Source organism: Thunnus albacares, chromosome 8, assembly GCF_914725855.1.
Source record: "Thunnus albacares chromosome 8, fThuAlb1.1, whole genome shotgun sequence".
In the NCBI taxonomy this organism is placed as follows: Eukaryota; Metazoa; Chordata; class Actinopteri; order Scombriformes; family Scombridae; genus Thunnus; species Thunnus albacares.
This window is the reverse complement of record NC_058113.1, coordinates 13443045-13464798: the sequence shown is the minus strand read 5'-3', so window position 1 is coordinate 13464798 and position 21754 is coordinate 13443045. Positions and strand designations below refer to the sequence as shown.

At 39.0% G+C, this 21754-nt stretch overlaps 1 long non-coding RNA gene across 3 annotated transcripts in view; it reads left to right on the top strand.

The window, feature by feature from the left end:
* Positions 1-3763: 3763 nt before the first annotated feature.
* LOC122987892 overlaps positions 3764-21754 on the top strand; it is a 113613-nt gene continuing 95622 nt past the window's right edge. For 2 of the 3 annotated variants that reach the window (XR_006404652.1, XR_006404653.1), the window contains exons 1-2: positions 3764-3885; positions 5433-5794. This is a non-coding gene — a long non-coding RNA (uncharacterized LOC122987892). Of the gene's footprint in view, positions 3886-5432; positions 5795-16937; positions 17101-21754 lie in introns of all 3 variants that reach the window. The other variant, XR_006404654.1, reaches the window with a different exon arrangement.

Here is a 21754-nt window from a genome sequence, read left to right as displayed (position 1 = left end):
CACGGTTTCATAACTAACATGTTTCTTGAGTAACCAGTTATGTTGCTTGCTTAGGTTTTTCTCGTTGGCAAAAATTTCAGCCTGCTAAAGGGTAAATATTGCCAACACTAATTAACTGAATGATAAGGGATAGTGGTGATAAAATCTGTTTATTTTAAAATACACCTCGGGCTTCATCCAAAGCAAACTGAAATTCTATTCTATTCTATTCTATTCTATTCTATTCTATTCTAGCCTGTTGTGCTGTATGCTGGCTGTCTGGTGTTCAGACAGTCATGATTTCCCTTCCCCCTCTCCCAGACAGACCTTTATTGTGGGGGAAGGGCTGGTTTAGCAGCAGTCAGCCAAGGGCCCTCCAGCATGCTGACAAGCATGTCTGTCTGTCTACGGTATGTCTATGTGTGTGTGTGTTTGTGTGCATGTGTGTGCGCGTGTGTGTACATGTGGTTAAAATTCTATGCATAAAATAAATCACATGACATGGATATCCCCAACAAGTTCTCCAAATGAAACAACAAAATACAGACCAGACACTGTATGTCAATGCCACACATGTTGATGTATGAGGAATACATCAAATGACATACAAATGTCTTGCTTTAATTGCTCTTCCTTGTCTTGCATCAGGCTCAGTGGTATAAAAGAGCAATGTGTAAGAATGTAACATCCTTGATTTGAGTACTATCAAGGAGTCTTCAGTATGCACTATGATCCTAGAAGTATGTATTAGTTGTGTGCAACTTCCTTGTCGCAGCAGTGTTCACTATTCTATTCTATTCTATTCTATTCTATTCTATTCTATTCTATTCTATTCTATTCTATTCTATTCTATCACCTTAATTAGTTGTGTGAAATTACTATAAAGGTGGCACAGATGTTAGCGTAATTGACTGTGTGGAGCTATTATGTATGGTATAAACATGGTATGGTATAAATGTACAATATGTTTAATGTTGTAATTGGATGCCAAATTACTTTAAGATAGCAAGACTTTAAGTATGTGCTTTTATAAAATTTCAATTATTTCTGCCATACTATGTAATATACATACATAGCAAGCCATTTCATGCTGCTCATTATTTTGTGAAGCTCTCACACATTGTACAGTATGTGGCCAAATGCTTCTTCAGTATATTTCCAATGAGCTCTCTTGAGCATGTCAAATTAGTTTAATTGTCTGTGTGTAATGAGTAGGTTAGCAGCAAGGTATATGTTTCGTAAAACTGTAATGTTAAAATCAGATTCATTTGATTCACCGTTGTGTGTGTTAATTTCTCTTGGTAGCATGTGTCCTGATGCACAGTAATAGGTGACAGGAGAGGAGGTAAAGATCAGTGCAAGACACAAAACAGACTGTAAGCTACACATATAATGCATGTATGATATACAGTGCATTATCATGGTACAACATATTCAACATTCAGTAGCTACCGTATGTTTAAAAAAGTTCATTGCTAGAATGATTGCAGCCGTGAATGTGCACTAGTGCATTAATCCATTACTGATTTTATGAGGCTGCTATATCTAAACCCTTGCAGCATCACCAATATGCATTTTGTCACAGCTTAATTGGCTGAGTGTAACTACAGACTCTGCACTGCAACATAAACAGCAGTCTTTTCAGCAGGCATTTTGTAATAGGCTACCCCGTGTATATTACTTTATTTCTTAACATACTGATGATAAATATGTATCATGCGTAGGAGATAATATCTTCAGTGTGTGGTATAATCTTGCAAATTTCCTAAGAGCTCCAGCACCTCTATGTGTGTGTTAAGCTTCTCTAAGCTGTATGTAGCCTGTTCAGTGTGCAGTCTCATGCTTGGCTCAGCTGACTCCTCAGTGGGAGATATGCAAGCAGCAGTCAGGGCAGAGCAGAGTGGAGCAGAACAGGCTGACTGCTGGAGTCAGTGGCCCAGTAAAACCACAGCAGGGGGGATGAGAGCTCTGCCGGAGGAGGGGTGGGGGTTATGACTGTATAAGTCTGCCTATCTGTATATGTAGCTGTTCTGCTCTCATCCCAGAGGGGATAGATGGAGTAGTGGTGGTAGTGATGGTATGACTATTTCTCCCCTCTTTCTGTTTTATGCATGTTTTTACCTTACTTCTATCCTTTTTTGTCTCTACTAAAGCCATGTGTTTTTGTTGTTTTGACCTATGAGCAGCACCATTCCTTTCTATTATTTATCTTTATATATATATATATATATCTGACTGGCGTATGAAAGGAGGACACAGTGGTGGTGGTGTCTGTTATCTTTAGTTTTCTACTGTCTACTTGACTGTCTCAGTCTATATCGGACGTGTCCCTGTAGGATTGCATTCACACAGAACACAAACATCACACAAACAAGAGTACATACAGATGTTCCTGTTTGCTTTCTTGGTTTGTTTTCAGGAGCCAGGTAGTTGTGGGTTAAAGTGGTTCTGTGGTACTTCCTGTGTTTCTGTCTACCTGCCCGTATGTCTGCTAAGAGCAGTGATTGTTGGATTTGAAGAATTACCTTCCTGTCTGGTGGAAGCAAGTACAGCCTAACAGGCAGGGCCACACAGACAACATTTTTACCTGGTTGCTTAAGTGTTTGTGTGTGTAATGCTGCTTATGCATGTCTGTCTTTCTCTGGAGCTGAAAGGCAATGTGCAGAGCTTTTTTAAAAAAAAAAAAATCACGGGTGGATATAAAGAAATTAAATTGACCACATGTGTTCACAACTCTGAGATGCACTTTGTCTTATATAAAAACCTAAAGATCTTTTCCTTTTGATCACGATTTAACCAACATTTAGGAAATAATAAGGTTTAGCAGCAGGTGTTAACAATAGAATGGACTGATGAAAACAAGTAACAATGCAAGTATAAATATAATATATATGTATATATAAGCTGGATGGAATGAAATAATTAAATAATGATTGTGTTTATTAAATTCTCATTACATGTACAAACAGAAAAAGGTATTAGCTGTGAATGAGCAGGATAAATGAAGAAACATTTCTAAACCTTTCATGTCTACATTGATGTCAAATGATGCTTTTCAGTTGTCAAGGTTTCACCTTGCAGCAGCAGCACTGCTTGCTGTCATTGTTTATTTTTATGTGCTACTCTGTGCATTACAACACAAGGAGACCTTTTTTCTTTTGTCTCTTCCTTTGTTCCCCTGCTGCTGCTGTCCAGACACAATGGTAATCTCCAGGCGGTGCACCCAGGAAAGTTTTTGTCAGCCAGCCTGTGCTATGTGCAGACAAATACTGCAAAGACAGAGTAATGCAGTAATGCAGAGTGTTTATTGTGACAGTTCTAAGTGTTACTTCTAGTAACCATTAGAATAAGAAAGAGCATAAAAGAGCAATAAAAGAGTTCTCATAGGAGAAAAACCTGCAAGATGCAAGATGCAAATAGCAGTGAATAAAAACATTAGCCAGATGAATTAAAAAAAACATCAAATGAATAAATGGTAGAATAAATAAAATGAAATAAAATAAAATAAAATTAAAAAAAATAAACATTCCATGATAGATAGATAGATAGATAGATAGATAGATAGATAGATAGATAGATAGATAGATAGATAGATAGATTAGTGGAACTGAATAAAGTGATTAAGTTGGTGAGTTTAAATAAATCCTACACCAAACAATAACCTCCATGCTCCATGTTAGTAATGAGGCATATCCTCGGCCCGACTATATTGTTGTGTGCATAGTTGTTTGACTTTGAGAGGGCGGGACTCTTTGGAGAGCGAAATGAACTAGGCGCGGCCAAAAGGAGCCCCATCCATCTATCACACGTGTAGACAAAGGGGGACTCCACAACACAAAGCTAGACGTGCCCTCTCAAACTTTTTCCACGACGCACGGCGACACGCACAGCGCAAGGCACCCCCAGGTGAGTTGTCTCCGAGCGGGATACTGTCCTTGCTTGCACCCCTGGAGCGATTTTCGATTTTATTTCCAGTTAAAAGTTGCTACTGTAGTTGGTGCGTCAGCGCTCAAACTTGAGCACAAAGCAGGAGAGAGAGGGAGAGAGACATAGAGAGACAGAGGTAGCGAGGAGAGAGAGAGAGAGCGAGAGGAGCGGTCCCCTTTTCCTTTGTCTGATGCGGGGCGCTTTGAGGAGAGAACTTGAGGGGATGCTCAGGCACGCATCTTCACAACGCTCAATAATACTCAACATATGATAAATAGAATTAATTGGCAGTGAGCTTTAATTGAGGTGAGATGGCGTTTGTACTGTTGCCGTATCTTTGTCTCTTGGGGATGTTGCGACGCACAAGACAAAGCAGCTGCCTGTCAGAAGTTTGCAGAGAGAAGGACCTTTTACGCACGCTGGAAAAAAGACAAAGTGACAAGTAGTTCATAAATAGTTTGTAAATAGTCTTGTCCTCGTGCAGTAGTTTTATAACAGTGGTATTCGTGGTCTTGCGAAGTTGCCAATGCACTGTGGGAATTCAGAACAATGTAATCAGGTGTAAAGTCTCTAAGAAACAAAACAGTGCCACAAAATTAAACTTGTTGCACGAATAAGGAATAATCTTTGGAGGCAAAAAGATGTTATGATGTGAAAAGAAAATGAGTTCATCTCGAAAATCACCAGGAAACTTGTTATAGTTTATTGGAAACAGAGCAACAGGTATAAGTCGCTGCAGCTTCTTTGTTACAGTAAAGGCTCCTTTGTTCTCTGTCCATACAAAGAAAACCAGCAAAAAGGAGCGCAAATCCAAAAGGAAACAACTTTTTTGAACGCCTGTAATGATTTTCACGGGATGAAAATTATTTTGAACTTAGTTTTTTTTATATCCAAAGTGTTAAGTTAGCTTTTATTTGCCTTTTTTTCTTTTAAATATATAAAACCGCGGGAGCATCCCAAGATAAATATTTAGTCACTTGAGGTTTACTACAAAGTTTCAATTAGATTTTTCTTGTGTGACTAACATAAAATATTTAAACATTTACATAATCTTTAAAAAACTTTCTTTATCATGTAAAGGTGTGGCCAAATAACTTGTTTGAATTTGCTGCATTCCATTGTACAGTGGCCCTACCCTTAAACTTTTCATTAGGCAACATCTAAGACAAAATGTACCAACGGGATATATTTTTAGTGCCTGAAACGAAATAAATTATGCTTTCTGTAAAATATTTGGTTCTGAATATGTTTAGTTTTAAACTTTTTCAAGACATTTCAAACTCTTACAGTTCGTACCAACTTTTAGACATCCAAAGAAAATCACACCCAAAGAGTTTATTAGTTAATTAGATAGTATGAGGAACTACTTTTCTATATTAATATATTTATGAGGCATTTTATGTTTGTGTTTTTTTAATTTTCCTTTTTTTTAAATTTCAACTGTTAAAATCAATAAGCAATCTGTAACAATGACATGAAGTTGACTACAATCTTTTTTTCTCAATTTCTCTGGGATCTGTTTTTAGGTGGGATTTTAACACCAGATTAACCACCAAAGCGTTTTCTCTTGCGGGAGGTTAAGGAAATGAAAATATGTGGAAAACACATGGAAGATGTACAGAGTCACCTATCAAGCGGCTTTTAGGATTAACAGACAGTGCACTTTTCTTTTGGAGAAGGTGAAGACTCATCTCGTAAGGATTTAAACTTCAGCAGCAGCAGTGCCAGGAGGGATGCGTTTTAGGCACACTTGGAAATCTAAAACTCATGGAGACACTTTGGGGATTATAAAAATGTGCAGTATGTCTCTCCACAAGACGTTTCTCAGCCCAAAGTCACTGGGATAGCAGGATATTGCATTTTTGATCCTCCACGGCCCTCCTCATGGGTAGGTGATATAACTTACTGGGATTGTGACACTTGTTCAAGCACTTTTTCAGAGAGCTGATTTACTCAGTTGGAATCACAGGGACCAGTAGGGTCCCCCAACCACCAGCATTCTCTCTCTCTCTCTCTCTCTCTCTCTCTCTCTCTCTCACACACACACACACACAGACCACCATAATCACCCCAGTTCAGTTGAATTTTGGCAGAGGTTGTGTTTCTCCTACATTGGAACATTTGAGAATGGCTCTATGTAGAATAATTGTCATACAAGGAAAAATCAAGATAAATTTGATAGAAGTTTATGTTGTGCCACATCTTTATAAAAAAATCATTTGTACGCTCAAAAAAAGTTTGTCTCCGACTTTGGTAGTTTGGAGACCAGCATCTAAAAATGTGTATTTTATCGTATCATGTCAGTCATTAGACTTTACGTCCCAGAAATTAAGTCAATAATAAGCGATTTGGACAATAATTAGGAATGTTTTAAGTGATACAGAAACTTTGTCAACAACTTGCAAGGATGCCTTTTCACAGTTGTCTTGCACTTGGATACATGTTTGGAAACAAAACAAAATACCGTAAGTGTCTCATGAACATGGGAAATTTTTAAAAGTTGTGGCTCCCACATGACCACTAGCTTATCTAATAATGTTATTAATGATTAATTAAGGATAGATCATTAGCAGCAGATTATTTTAGCTGCCTAACAGTCAGGTAACACTTTTATCTTTTAATTTATGACTAGATCACATGGATTTTCTTGACTGACCACATAGTTGGGGATCTGCAACCTCATTATGTCATATGCAAGGTTAATGTCTGTATGCAGCAGACTTGACTTTGGTTATCCAGTGCCAGTGTGAAAAAGGCTGTTGAGTCCAATTCCATTTGACCACAATCAGTTCTATGTTACATTTGCTTTGAGATGTTCTGGGATGTCATTGTTTGATTTACAACTGTAGAACTGTTGTGTGAATTGCCATCTGATCTGTAGTGTAGTTGCTACTTCTTCTGTGGGCTGCAGGCAGAGAAATGTGCCCTCAAACCTGGACAAGAGAGGAGAGAGGGAGTCTCAAAATGAAGAAGTTGCTTTCGTATTGCAGAAGTTAATTTAAGCAAGCAAGTTAAATCTTGGGAAAAGGTCAGGAGCGTTCTTAACTTGTGCTTATAGCATGTGGGTGTGAAGGAGAGAGAGTGCCAGACTTACACTCCTTTCACTGTCTTTGCAGCCCTTTATCAGTGATGTCATTGAGAGCCAATGAGAGCATGCGGTGGTACTTGTCAGCATCCAAGCCCCACCTCCAGCCTTTTTGTGCATGGCAGCCCACATGGTCCTGCAGCATCACATTTTCACCATGCGCTACTCTGCTGCAGAGAGAGGCAGAGATACAGAGAGGTTGCTCTTGGCTGTGTGCTCTGACGTTAATGCACCATGGGTTCAGAAATAGCTTGTTTGGAGTGAGGAGAGATGGCATTTCTTTTGTTTACATTAATTATTAACCAGGAATACAGCAGCCCTAGAAGCAATTACCTTGATGATTACTTTAATTCAACTCAAAACATCAAATATAAAGGATAGGCTACGATATCGATGTTCCTGTGTAGCTTAACAATAATTTACCAGCCTTTGTTAATACTTGAGGCTTGGGGAAAACAGCATTTATCCATCTCCTGCTGCTCTTGTGGAACTGGCTCAGGTCTCAACCTGGAAATGACTGGATCAGTGGGAATGTGGGTCAGTCAACACGGTGACAACTCAGTCTCGCATCAGAATGTATAATAGCTACTTTGGTCCGCTACTTTGGTCTTAATTTCACAATATGTCTCTAAAACTGTGAGAAGCCTACGTTTTTTGGCCTATTCTTTTCTATTGGCCTGTATCCACGTCACATGACTGTCAAGTTTCTGTCAGCAAAAAAAAAAAAAGTCTGACATTCCTTTTATTCCCAGTGGAAAATGCAATATTTTAAGATAGTTTTGGCATTAAAATGTGTTTTGATAAGATTTCTAGTGAGAAATGTGCATTTTATTTGCATAATCTTTGTTCAGTGAATGTATATGATGTTCACTTAGTCAGTTATTATAAAGATTTTTTCAGGCTTTCTGTCATTGCTATGGACGCTGCTATTGCTCATTGTCTTTGCGTTGTGTAGTTATCTAAGCTGTTATATTGTTTATGTTATTTTATGTAACTGTTTGATGAGGTTCTTTCAATAAAAAACGTAGATTTTAAAGCACACCAGGGATGAATTGAATTTGAAATCCAGAATTTGAAGCTTTGCGACTGGCTGAAGCCCTGCCTGGAAGTATTTTCCTCACTGTCACTGTGTTAAGATTTTCCCTTAATAATATCAACACAAAAACACGAATATGTCTGTGATAACTCAACAATATGATAGGTTAATGTTAAGGCCATCAGTTTTAGACAAAGACAAGGATTCAAACAACATGCAACTACATGGATTCAGCAATAGCAGTGTCCATAGCAACCACCATAGCAACGATAGAAAGCCTGAAAAAAATCTTCGTAATAACTGACAAACTAAACATCATAAACATTCACTGAACAAAGATTATGAAAATAAAATGCACATTTATCAAAACACATTTTAATGGCCAAACTATTTTAAGATATTGCATTATCCACTCAGAATAAAAGGGATGTCAGCCATTTTTTTGTTTTTGTTTTCACAAACATAAACTTGAAAGTCATGTGACACAGACGCAGGCCAATAGAAAAGAATAGGTACAAAAAAAATGTAGGCATCTCACAATTCTAGAGCTGTTTTTGTGAAACTAATACATTTTGTGCTTTGGACCAACGTAGCTATTATACATTTTGATGTGAGACTGGGTGGGTGACACACAGGTGGGACAGATATAGGTCAGTGGTAGAGTATGGGTACTGATGAGTCATGCATCCACAGTAAGTAGGGACAGAGGACATGTGTGAGAGAGAAAAATGCAGTTGTTGAAACAGTGCGCATGCAGCACATCTCATCTTGACCATCCAGCAGACATGTGCTGATCCTTAACTTAATTGAATTTCCCCTTTATTGCTTCATAGTTGTAAACTGTTTACAATTTAATGACACTGCAGATCTTTGATGGGGTCTGCAGAAACTGTTAGATATGTACATTTCCGATTTTAATGACCTGTGGGGTAGCTTTGTATAACAATAACTTCTATCCGTAACCATGGATCTGTCATTTACAAGTAATGTAAAAATAAATCTGATGTTCTGCCGATTAAGTCCTGCTTATTAACAGCTGTAATTATAGCTCTACCTCTCCTTTCTCCCCAATATTTGGAGAGCTTTGCCTATCCTGTCCTACTATTTACCTGATATTGTAAATTTCAAGCTGTGCAGATTCAATCCAGTGCAGTCCAGTTAATGAACTTGTGAATAAAACAGAAACATCAAATTTAGCGTAACTAATCATTGCGACAGGCCCAGCACTGAGCTCTTAATAGGCATCACAGGGGCATGGTTTCCACTACAATACAGTATGCTCCAGTGTGTGTAGCTTAATTACATTGCTTATCTGTAATGCTATTATCAAGTACAGTGAAGTTTTCATAACATTTGGCGTTTGGTGGATGCTTTATGAGAGCATACATTTTTTTCCATGTTGTCCCAGTGGGAGTTGGGCTTCTAAACCTAATCCACTGAGTTACACGGGACAACATTAGCACAGCAATCTGTGGTATCTTCCAGCTCTGAAGTCTCAATATCCGTTTAAGCTGGAATGCTCATTAAAATGGGCAATGGTTTCACACCATCTCTTTCTCTGCAGCATATGCGCGACTAAATCTGTCACCATAATCTCTCATCCATCTGCATTTGCTATATTTTGCTACACTAAAGGACTTCTTTCTGTGTCTGCTGAAGTCTGATGGAAACAACAAAACATATTACTGTGTTGGAGCACAGTATACCTTAGGTTCAATGACACCAATCCTATAGACATATAAAAAATTAATCTGCATTATTCTTATCCAGCTACATTTCTGTAATGCACGGCATGTCCGTGAGCTGGTCTGATGTTATGCAAAGTGCATTAGACTAGAATACAACATTAGGCCTAGAATAACTAATCACTACCATAAGCCTAATTCTCTCAGACATCCTGTGGTCAGCCTTAGGAAAACTATCAGGTTTAGTTTTACCACTCATTGTATGTGGCTTGTGGGCATTGAAGTTTCTAGTCCCTCATAGAAATCATGATAATTTATGTGTATACATACACTTGTGATCTTTTCTGGTTCATCGAACAACAAAATGACGACAAATGCAAGTCAAGGTCCAATCTATTTTTGCAGTAACGGACACTCAAAACACCGTTGACCCACTACTGTGTGTGTTTACACAGCGCTTTGTTTAATTCACACTATTTTTGTGCTTTGAAATATAATATTTGATGCTCTAATACAAGCACTGACAGATGGACAAATACATTTCAGGCCGGATCTTCAAAGTGGAACAGCCGCTCAAACAGATTTTCTATGTGCCTTGGCAAAAAAAGAGACTAAATTGGAAAAGATGAGCAAGTTGTCAAAAACTGCTGCAATAATAATGTTGTTTAATTTCCCTACAAGCTGAATTTCCGTCGATGTTCCCTTTGTGCATATCACTGAGTCATACAGGACACTACACTGTGGGTACAGTACTGTAAATTGTGCAGTAAAACATTGGGCCCACCATTACTAATCGTGACGACAGTTCTAATTCTCAAAGCTACAGGCGTTCTGTGGTCATCCTGTTGCAAACTATCAGAGCTTAGTTTTACCACTCAGTGCCTGTAGCCGCGAGATAAGTTAACGTGGTCTACTGGCATGCTAATACATACCCGCAATGGGGGACAGGAATAAATTATTTCTTTATGACTGCGCACAAGGCAGAGCATTTGAAGGTGGGGGGGCGGGAGGGAGGAGAGAGAAAGCAGGGCAGGAGAAGTAGTGAGTCAGACTGAGAGGAAGGGGAAAAAAGGAGCTAGAAAGAGAGATGAAAAAGACAAGAAAAAGATTGAAAGCTTTATAGTGCTTTTTATATCTGTCTCTCGGAAAACATAGTCCTCCAGAGCTTCCTTATTTTTCAAGGCAGTAAGAGTGAAAACTGAAAGGTTATTCCCAAAGTAGCAACATTTGTAGGTATGGGCTCAGGAAAAACACAGGTTTTCTTTGGCAATTAATAACTATACAGATTTATTTTACTGCTTTGACATGAAAACTGGTTAGGCTACATCCACAATCATATGACCTTTCGAAGGTTTGAAATATTCGAATCATGCAATAAGAAATAGCTGGTGAATAATGTTAAATTACGATGCAATGGCTGAGATGTAAGTAAAACTGGTATTGGTTTGACTTTGAAAAAACAATGATACAGAGGAATTATTTCAAATAGTCTCTGAAGGAAAATGAGAACAGGCTTCGTGATGTGGAGTGCTATTTAGTTATTTTATGTTTGGGTTCAAATGTTAATATCTTGTTTTGTGCTATACTTTTCCGGCTGCTGCACATTTGGCCTCTGGGATATTAGTAAAGTCAAAAGTGAACTGCACACAATAGCATGACAAATCAGTAAGAAAAGCACATAAAGGTAAGTGCCAAATCAAAATTCACTGGATGAGAGCTCACATGGTGTGTTGCACAGCAGGTCTAACTGCCCCTGAAGATATCTCTTTCTACTCCTCCTTCGTCCTAGCCCAGGTATAGATATAGGGGCACAATTTCCAATAACAGCTTTAGCCAGTTGTCTGCCTGTCTATTACAGGTCAACTTATTACCTCCATAAATGCACAGCATGTTGCCGTCTGGGGATGGACTGATAATCCCTCTAAAGACTGGGATTTTATCAAAGCTAAATCTGCTGCTCACACAAATACACACACATACACATACAAGGACAGGCATGCATCAGGAATACCCACATGGGAGCACACACAGTCACACAGACATACATATGAAGATAGACTTGCCTGGTAGACAGACACACATAAAGACTAGGATTTTATCACAGACAAATCTGTTGTTGTCTGGTAGTTAGGAGATTATGAAGCAGTGATTTTATAGACACACACACCCATGTGTCATTAGAGGATGAATACTGGCTTGCATACCAAAGGCACAGAGCAGTTAAGGTGTTATCAGTACTGGTGAGCTTTAATACTGTGACTGACTGTGGTTTAATACTATGACAGTGACTCAGTAAATCATTTGGGTGACAGCTAATAGGTACTTATTTCTGTCGTGTTTTTGCATCACACTCCTCTTTAGTTGTTCATGGCTATCACTGCTCAACCCAGCTATCTATTTTGCAAAGTCTTCACTCTTAACTGAGATGTAAGCAGACAGCTTTTTAAAATATTGCACCTAACCGCTCCTGCTGCATTTTATGCCATGCACCAGATTTTGTGCCACACCCATCTGCTCAGTCACGGATTTCCATAAATGCTTTTGCCAAAAACTGCATGGCAAACGTTCCATAACCTCAACTTAGAGCAAATCCGTGCCCATGCATCCCCAAGCAGTCTTTTGCTGACCTTGCAGAGTGAGACAACATATCACAAGTTCAGTTTTCATGAGATTTACCATAGGTCTAAAAGTTTGAGAATCAATTGAGCCTGTTCAAATATTTACAGTCACCAAACATTGCCACTGAAGGGCCTATTTCTATTTATTTATTCTTTCGTGGATCATTTTGGAGCAATCGTTTTTCTGAAATCTGCCATGTGTACCAGTTTGTAAATCAGAAGCAAGGAGCAATAACCCAGTGAGTGCTGCATTGATCCAGTTAGATGTAGAAACGGTTCATGTTGTGTCTGAGTGAAGGAGAGAACTCTCTGTCATGTACTGTATTGTACAGACTAACTTAGATGATATCTGTCTATTAGCTAATTGAGTCTTAGCGCTGCCAGACCAGCGACCATGAGGGGAGAAGAAATTGTGGGATGTCTATGCCAGGCTAGACTTCAGCATTAGGTTATAGAGAGCAAAGCTGTCAATGATGGAGATCTGACTTGTGCCTTAGCACGCTGGTGAGCAGATTTTGAATCTAGACTGAGCTGGAAGAGAGTAAGGCCTACCGTTAGTGAATGGTTGGACTGTCCTCTGTACTGGATACTTAGTCTTAGGTCAGAGTTCATGACCTGGGTATGTTACTGCTCTTCTCCATACACAGCCATCTCGCTGACCCTGTTGTACCAAGAACAAAAAGGTCACAGACAGATTACTATACCAACTGGCCAGTGACTCCACTCCTTTCTTCTCAGGTGAGTAGGAGTAGCTGGTGTTAGAACCCTGACTGACTATTGTGGCCTGTGCTGTCGCCAATAGTTGTGACTTGTCTCTCAGACAGGTACAGCTAGTGGAGGCTGCTTCCATCACACTATGACTGATACCGATATGGATGTTACATCTGCTTAGCTACAAATTTGGGAAGTGGTATAGCAGTTTCATATTATAAACTGTCCTTGACATTCAGGTCACTGGGCAGGAGCTAAAGCTTACTGCTGGAACCAGACTCGTAGACTTTTATACTTGTCTCATGTCTCATTCTAAGTCAAGTATAGTACCACTTATTTATCTAGGTTATGTATGCTTTTGGGAAAGCTAGAACTGAAATGAGTTTAGTGAGGAGGGGGCTGCCTACCTCCTCTTTCTACTTGTAAACCAATCTAAAGTAATTTTGTCATTTGTCCACAAAGTCATGTTTCTCTACATGCATATTAACCTGCCTTAACTATCAGGCACTACCTAGTTAAGTACAAACTGAAGCTTCTGCTAACTATAGTCTGTAAACTGACAGGAAAATTAAAGCCTGCAGCTCTGTTTGGCATCTTTCTGATTTCTCGAGAACGTGTTTATTTTAAAATGTTTACTTTGTGAAAGACAAAGATCACAGAAAAAAATAGCAAATATTTCATAAAGTGATAAAAGCACCAGATAATGAGCTACAGTGATGTTCAACCATAAGGGAATGCAAAAAATGAGCACAATCCTTATGTCCTGAAAGTGTCACTTTAGGATTCTTCTCCCTCCTCCCCCGTTTTTAGATGATACAATTCCATATTTTTTCTGCTTTACTTATTTAATGATATCAAGCTCAGTGAATTATATTTTCCCCGCTAACAGCTTGTGCTCTACTTTGGAACATCAGATATAATACAGGTGTTTAAATTTGATATGGTACTGTCCTTCTAATATGATGCTAATCCACAGTAATGTGTCTATTTGAAAGCTTAGAGCTATTTTCACTGCGGCATTGTGATGAGTTGTAATCTTGTTCAGATGTAGCTGTCAGATTATAGTTAGGTGTTTAACAGGAAGCATTTTGACTTGAAATACCTGAACTAATATCTGTGTGTGTGTGCTAATGTGATGCTGTGTGCTATATGCTTGCCATGGTCGGGGCAGTGATAGTCCAGCGGGCTGATCCAGAATATTATCTTGTGTCATATCTTTTCTTTGCTGCGTAACACCTTGTCAGAACTGTGCACTATGGTTGACTAGTGCTGAATCAGATCTGTTTTGATGGAGATATCTTTGAGCTTAGCTGGATATGGTGTGATAAGTTCCGATTATGTCCTGCAACACTAGCCTGAGATATCAGACTTTAAACTGCCCCAGTCTCTGCCTTTGTGGGTATAACACACCTCTTTCTTCCTTTGTATAAGCATACAACTCTGCATTGAGGAGTATGAGATTTTCTTATACCAAGATTGCAGAATGGAATGAGGATCTCTGCTTCCTCTGGCTTATTTCTGAATCTGTATTTCCCTAAGGGAGATAACAGATCACATGTATGCAGCTACTGAACAGACTAGAATCTATTGGAACAGGATGTGTTTGGATTTATTCATATGTGCAAGTGTAACACCACCATTGTACTTTTGTAGTTTAGACTTCTCTATCAAATTCATTTTCTAAACCATTGATATGGAAACTGACACCATCATATTTAGTTTCATGCTTGATGTGGATTTATATATCTACTCTGGTATATACAATGGACCTGTATTTTTGTTATGATTAGTTATGAAAATTAAACATTTCGGCTTCAAAACAAACTCTTGAGGAGTCTAATTAAATATGAGAAAATCAGTCTATTTATTTATGCACATGCCCATAAACATGCACATGTATGTATATCTATTCCTATTTATCTATCCATTCATGTAAATTGCATGTTCCAATACACATTTTGCTGATGTCATGTTAATTATAGTGCTCTATAACTCACAATATAAGAAAATAAGAAAATAGAAAATTAATAAGAAAATAAGAAAATTAAAAATAGTTTGCATCAGTGATCAATCATGTCCGGGAATCTTTGAGTATGCCATTTATAGCCATGTGCGTGTTAATATAAAAAGTTGTGTTTTCCTAAAGCAGATTATGCCTCATACTATGAAAGCCTTCCCATAAGAGAATCTGCATTGACACAATTTTACAGTCTAGTGCAAGGCATAATCTGAGTGCCTGGAAATAGGCTGAATAAACCCAAGTAAATGCCCCACTCTCAATAATGTAGCAGTTCCATGCTGGTATGATACAGCTGGATACAGGCCCCATTTTATGTAAAACATAGCTCTTAAAAAAATGAAAAATACACAGCACACAATGTTTAAGTAGGAGTTTGCATTTAATTCTAAAGCATGTTAAATTAATGCATATCTGAATAAATGTGTATTCTTAGCAATGCTGCCAGCTAACCAAAACATTATTTCCTCCTGCAATTCAGCTAATGTGAGTTTTTCCCATTTGTGTAAATTAAAAAAAAAAAGATCCAGATTAAGCGAAGGCATTCATAGACAATAAGAGATCCAGTAGAGAATACAGACTGACACATTTCTTTTCAGGTCTTTTCATATGAGGTCAGTGCATAGTCTCTGGTGGGAATGTGGCTGAATAAGGCCAAGTCATGCCCTGCTCTTATTATTATGCATTTAATTACTATGCATCAGCCATTAGCTATTCTGTACTATGCGGTATTGCCAGCACCAGTTCACAAGGTCAAATTCATGGTACTTGTAAATGTCCTTGCGAGAAATGAGCTGAGTAAGCATGAGTCATGCTTTCAATTATGCATTAGCCTGCTAGCCTGCGCACTCTGACAGACAAGCAGTGTTAGCTTTCAGATAGCTGTCAGAGGCTAGATTTACAAGTGACCCTGTGATCCTTTGGCATGCTATCATTGAAACCAGAAAATGGTGAGTTAACCATCCAAAAATTGAACAGGCTCTATTATATAAACAAGTACTGTAGGCTTAAATATAACTAATCAAAATGAATCTACCATCAGCATGTAACCATCTCCAACAGACTGTTGTGACTGGTGAACTACATTCACAACTCAGCCTAACAACTTGTTAACAGGACTAATTTGCTCTCTTTCCAAATTAATGTGGCCCCATGTAAACACTTTAATTGGCCTAGAGGGAATTAAGAATGTTCACATGCAACTTAATTGTCCATTAATATGACTCATATACTTTTATTCTAAATTACCTGCCTTCATATCACAACCCCAGACAGCCTAGAGGAACCTGACTGGCCTCATTCTTACTAAAATTAAATTTAGGTTCATTTGAATATTCTTGCACATGCAAAGTTAATCCCTGTGCACTAGACACACTTCTTTTCAGTTGGGTTGGGTAGATAATCCACTTCCAGCCTCACCAGTATGCACATGTGTGAGTGTGCAAGATTTAATGTGCACATGTGATTCTGTGTTCAGTTGTCTCTTTTTGCTGTTGTTTGTGTTTGTTGTGTGTGTCGGTCTCTGCGCTGCTGCTGTTTGTATGCAGATAGACAGTGGCTGCTTTACGAGCTACTTAGTGAGCTCTCTGATGTCCTTATCTGTGTGTGGTAATGGGAGCTGCTGACACACTGAACTGCGGCCACTCAGACAACCAGATATTCAGTATGAAAGCACGCAGACACAAGGGCGCTCGCAAATAGGTGTTTACTCTTCTCTCCAACATGCTCGCTTCCCATTTTTTCTCTCTTTCTCGCTATCTGTTTGTTACCCCATCTAATTTCTTCCCTCTTTTGTTCCCCCTTGCCTTACCCTCCTCTCTGCCTCTTTATCTCTTCCTCTGACTTAATTTTTCTGTCTGATTTTTTCTATCACACACAGAGTGAGATGCCGCTGTGCCACAATAGACAGTGAGATCACTGAGCCAGCCTCCTCTTCAGTTCACCGCCAGTTCACTCGGCTCCACACTGACAGAAATGATGCGAGACAGAAATGCAAATTTGACAATGACAGCAAAGGGTACCATTACTCCTCAAAACTTCAGGTACTAATTTGCATTCACTTGAAAGGGCAACTCCAGACTTTTTTTGACAAGGGTCTGTATTATTCTTGTCTCAGAGAAACTCAGTATCTTAGTCTGTTACACTGATAATATGCTGTCACTTTGTGCTGATTCATCAGTCCTAGGAGCTTCCAAAGGATCTAAAAATATTTTGTCAGACCTTGTAAAAGGGAAAAAAAAACATCTAATTTGATGAAAATACCACACCAAGTGGCATCATTATTTTTTTTTTTAAAAAACAAGTTATTCCTTTGTGCTTCAAAGTGCATTCTAGGACAAACAGTTTCAGCAATAGTTAGAGAAGTCCTCTTGTAATGTCCTTGTAAAAAACTCTTTTAATCCAACAAGGTTGATGGTATGCTGCGGTCATCTTTTACAGTGTGGATGGCTGGTAATCTTGCTGGCTTACAAGCTGGCTTACAGCCTGTTTCACAGTCTCAAGGCTCAAGCTAAAGAGAGTGTAAAGGAAAGACAAGTCCTTGTCATGCGGAGTATTTTTCCTGTTGGACTGTGCCCTTAGACAAGCATGTAAGATCCCCGCTGAGTTTTGCTCTCTCTCTCTCTCTGTATATCTCTCTCCATCTCGAACTCTCACTCATACATGTAGGAGAATCACTCTCTTCTGCTTGCGCTACCTACTCTGTCACTTCATCTCTTTTTCTCTCCCCTCTGGTTATACTTTGACTTTCTTCTCTCCTGCCTCTCTCTGTTTTTCTCTCTGTTTCATGCTGGTATGCATTGCTGTCTTCCAGTATTTCTTGCGCCAGTGCTGCCTGCCTGTCACAGTTGGGATGCCTGTCTATCTTTTTCTCTCTTCCTCACTATTTCTCTTGATCTCTGGCTGCCTCTCTGGCTGCTTGCCTGTCTGTTTCTATTTCCCTCTCTGTACGTTCCTGGCTGGATCTCTCTGTCTGTCTCTTCCTCCCACTCTCTACATGTCTCTGTCTGCATTACTGCATTTATGCTCAAATGCAGTAATGTGTCTTCTTACCAGTGATGGATTTCTCTTCTCTCTCTCTCTGTATACTATAACAACCACAGTTGTCTTTGTAATGGCAATAATCCGCCCTTGTTTTTGCAGGTATGCATTGCTTCCATCTCTCATTCTTTGCAGAGTCACATGGTTTCATCTGATCTTTGTGAGAGTTTGCTCCTTCAGAAGTTTCCAGTCCTCAGATTACCTCTAACTAGTATTGGGAAGATGATGATTTATTACTTTTTGAGTGTGTTTTGGATTACTGTGCTCATTCATTGGGTTACCACACTTGTTAAATTGCACCACTAATACCGAAGGGAGTTTACATAAATCAGGATTCCAGAGTTGGGAAGGGTATTTTAATTGTTATGTAGGCTATTGCAGATTGTAATTTCAAACAGATCATTTGCAGACACGCAGCTCTCTGACTTTAACCTGGCTTTGTACACAAGAAATTGTCCTGCCGTTGTATGAACACCATTGGCAGTAAAACATACTTACTGTTTAGTATATAGACTGTTTCAAGTGTTGACTCAACCCCCTTTCCACAATCTTTCACTCAGTGCTTAAAAAAATCATTTTAACCAGTCTTTAACCAGTCTCACAGCCTATAACTGCACCCGGGCAGTTGATGTTATGGAAAAAGCAGGTATACTTAACATTTTGTACACAGTAAGTCTCAATGGATGAACAGTGATGTTTGTGTTTGCTTTGTATGTCTGTGCGAGCTTGTTTGTGTCCCTTGGTGTCCATGTGTTCATGTCCATGTGTGCATATATGTATCAGCCTGTGCATCTGTGCCAGTGTGTCTGTTTATTTACATGTCTGTGTTATTCTGTGCTTGTTGCATGTGTGTACACATACATTATGTGTTTGCCACTGTGTGTATATGTGCAAAGTTTGACATATACTGTACTGTTTGGTATGTGTCTGTGTTTACATAAGGCTTTCTAGTCGACCCATCCAGGACATCTCCAATCGTTGATATGGAATTTCCTCTCAACAATCCAAACCATTGGAGCCATTGTCTCAAACTGGGGAGCCATAAAACTCAATTTCCCATGGAGGGAGGGAGGGGGGCATTTTGAAGTCCAAATGTTCTTATCTCATGCACTATTAAGCGAGGCAGTGGGGTGTGTGGGTAACGTGGTTTAGAGTCCGTCTGTCACAGCCTCAGGGTATGTTGCTTCGAGTGGAGTGCACACACAGATACACTTTCAGATACACACACACATGGGCACAAGTATGAAAGTATGCATATGCATAAACACACATGCACACACCCCTGTTTCTCTCATGTGCCCATTAACACACACAAACATGCACACTGCCTCAGGGCTCTATAGCTCTAGTCCTACTCGGCCTTGGTGCAGGTCAGAGGGGTCGACTGAGACTCTCACTTCATTAATCACATCTGGGAAGCTAGCAGATTTTTATGTATATGTTTCCATATGTATTTTCCCTTTAATCAACTTTGACTTGAGGGTAACGTATGGACCTAAAGCTGTCTTTCAGTGATTTAATATGGGATCTTATGTAATTGAGAAAATAGTACAGTAGTTTATTACCTAATATATGACTGTGTTCAGTGAGATTCAGTACATTAAACATTTAGATTTTTACTCAGAATAAATCAGGGTTTTGTATAGAATGGTTAGTAGTTTTGTTGAGTTATAGCTGAACAATTTCCTTCCTCCCATCTTTCTTTCTTTTTCATTGTTCTTCTTCAGTCTCTTTATTTTCAAGGTAGCAGCGCTACTGAAACAGAGCAGTTTGTGTCCCCAGAAAAGACCCCTCAGTATCAATATGGACATTACTGAGAGTAATGATATGTAATGACATGCAGGAGCATTAAGACAAACATGAATTAAAAGTTGAAGCACACACACAAACACACACACAGGTATACACACCAAAATATAAATTCATGTTGCATGTGGAATGGCAATAGCTGACACCACCAGAGTAATTAAAAGTGATAGATTTCGAGTGTTGAAGTAGGTTGTTGATGTGATAATCATAATGAAGATCATAGCTTCTTCTTGTCACAGTACACTATACTGTATGTGTGTGTGTATCTGAGGGCTGTGTAAACCTGGCTGACACTGTGTTGGGGGCGGAAAGAGCCAGTTTTAATTATTTCAAGTCAGTTTATATGTGTGTCTGTGTATGTTACTCACTGATCTGTGGCAACAAGCTCATTGGCCTTTCAGAGAAAAACAGGACATCAGCTAGATTGATGCCTGGTACTGAGAACAGTTATTTATTTTGGTGAAATATTTTGACTTTTCAGTATGCAAATTTCCATGAAAGCTCATAAGCACCTAATCTCCAGTCTAAGCTGCCCTCCGGGGGATTTGTGTTCTCTGTCACTTTACATTGTATTTGTCGAAAATTATTTTAAATGTGTAACATACACAAACAACAACAACTGGGAGCTTTGATTATTTTCATTTTCACAATTTATGACACATCACACTCCTTTACTCTTTTATCAGGGTTCTGATCATCATCTTTAAAATTACTTCAGTATTTGTTTAATTGCATTGTAAATTAAATAGATAACGAAAACACAGTTTGGCAATGCTTATCTAGGCTTCACAACTATTGATGTAACACAGTAGTTCCTTACCTTCATCACACTGTCCCTAAATTGGTCAGAGCATACTGTGTTAATTCATAGGCAGGACCCTGGTTATGCATGATCTGATTAAAGATATGAATGGTGTAAAAGCTTTAACACCATGTTAATAGTGACTGCACTTCCAAACACACACTGTCATCACCCACCTTAAGCCTGGAAGAGATACCTGCAAGAGGTTTTGGCAGAGCAGTGCTGAGCAGTGTGAGGTGCTATCACAGTGCCTGGAGTGAAACTGATGTCACACTGTGTGTTTTGTGTGTTTGTGTGTGTGTGTGTGTGTGTATGTGTGTGTTTTGCCCTTGACTGTTGGCACTCCTACATGCTTGAAATGGGTAGGGGCTTTGATAGTGTGTGTATGTCTGAAAGTGAGGGTGACGCTGTATAACTGGGCTAAAGTTAAAGATTAGCTTTAGTGAGTTTCTCTCACATTCTCTGACTGATGTATGATGTCAGTTGTACTGCAGGCATCTAACTAACACCTCTCAGTAGTCGGCTCTAGTTGGCCAACACCAGGTGTTTCTCTCATATGGAAGGTGGCTGTTGATGTATGCGTGTGTAGTTGTGTGCGTTTGTGTGTGTGTGTTTTACCCCACAGAGCAAAATCGAGAGTTTTGAGTTTTTAAAAAACACCTTATATATATTTAATTACAGTACATTTGCTAAAGGTTTATTCAATCAGTGCAAAAACATTGCTGTGCTATTTTATCAATAAAACAGATTTCATTATTATTTAAAGAGAGAGAGAGGATTTGTGTCTCATTGTGTGCATGCCAGGAGAAGTGATGTTTGATGTGTGCGTGTGCATATGTGAGGATGACAGTGGGTGAGGGGTGTATTTGTGTCAGCACAATAAACATGGAACCAGGGTAGAAAGGAAGTGAAGGATGTCTGAGCATATGTGAGTATGCCTGTGCGTTTTCTGTGTGTGTGTGTGTATTCTCCATGGTGTTTTTATAATCTAAACTAAACTGTGTAAGCACTACATACTGTATGCTATAAAGAAGTTAAGGGTATAA